This window comes from Sinocyclocheilus grahami, unplaced genomic scaffold (assembly GCF_001515645.1).
Source record: "Sinocyclocheilus grahami isolate Dianchi unplaced genomic scaffold, SAMN03320097.WGS_v1.1 scaffold6475.1, whole genome shotgun sequence".
Taxonomy (NCBI): Eukaryota; Metazoa; Chordata; class Actinopteri; order Cypriniformes; family Cyprinidae; genus Sinocyclocheilus; species Sinocyclocheilus grahami.
In genome coordinates this window covers 21,585-22,704 of record NW_015510876.1, presented here as the reverse complement: position 1 = coordinate 22,704, position 1,120 = coordinate 21,585, and positions in this window count along the sequence as shown.

The window sequence follows — 1,120 nt, the reverse complement described above, 5'->3', positions numbered from 1 at the left end:
CTCCCCCCACCCCTTTTTATATATATAAATATAAATATATATATACATATAAATATATAAATATTTTAAAGCCAGTTTCTAGAGGTCATTCTCCTTGACCATTCTCTTGTCATTTGGGGCTCAAAGTCCAAAGAGAGAGAAGAGGGTACAGCTGGGGAATGGTTGGGGATGGGTTTGGGGTGTGGGACGGCACCAGTGTGGACTCTAGAGTGGGCGGCACACCTGAACCACTCTTAGGGACGATGGGAAGTGGGCGTCCGTGTGTGTGTGTGAGCGTGAGTGTGTTGGAGAGCATGTCTGTTGGAGGAAGGGTTAGGATGAGCTGATATACATAGTGCTCTGCTTTTGCCTGCCTTGTATAGAAACATAAGGAAAAAAAGTGTACATTTTTTTTCATAACATTTTCAACAATGTTTATAATGATTACGATTTAAGACAAATATTGAGTGCGATTGAAAACTTTTTACAGTCTAGTAAGTAAGTGCAACTGTGCTGAAGTGTGGGTTTGTCTGTATGGAGAGTCGTTTATATCTGGGTGACAATGTGGGATTGAGGCGTGAGTGCTGGGATTGACAGCTGTCCGCAGAAGGGGCGGGATGAAACGTTGAATAGGATCACAAGTTGTACATTTATTATTTTTCCCCCTTCGAATTGACTATGGAACGCAAACGGGAGCTCTGTAAATACACAAAACATCTTGCATTAACGTTTTCAAAAGGAATACCGTTTCCCTCGAATCTTGGACATGATGAATTCCGTCTTGCGTCAACATCCCCACCACCTCCGTCACCGAGGATGTTCTTAGATCTGCTTACTGCTGGCCTGGGAATGGTCCTAAAACGTCCTCGTGTGAAATTCATTGGAGAACGCACGCATAACCTTTCCCCTTTTGTCTCTGAAGGGTTCGATGATATCGTCTGTGGATTTGATTAGATAAAGTGACTTGGTTGTGGTGAAGTTGCTCTCTGAGCTTTCGTCAAACTGTTTTCCCTGCTTTTTAATCTCACAGCCTTCCAGTCTCTCGTGGCTTTATTGTTGATCTGGCGTTCTTCGGTAGTGGAGCCTATAGAATGTAGCCGTGTCCTTAAAAAAAAAAAAAAAAAAAAAAAACCCTGGAACT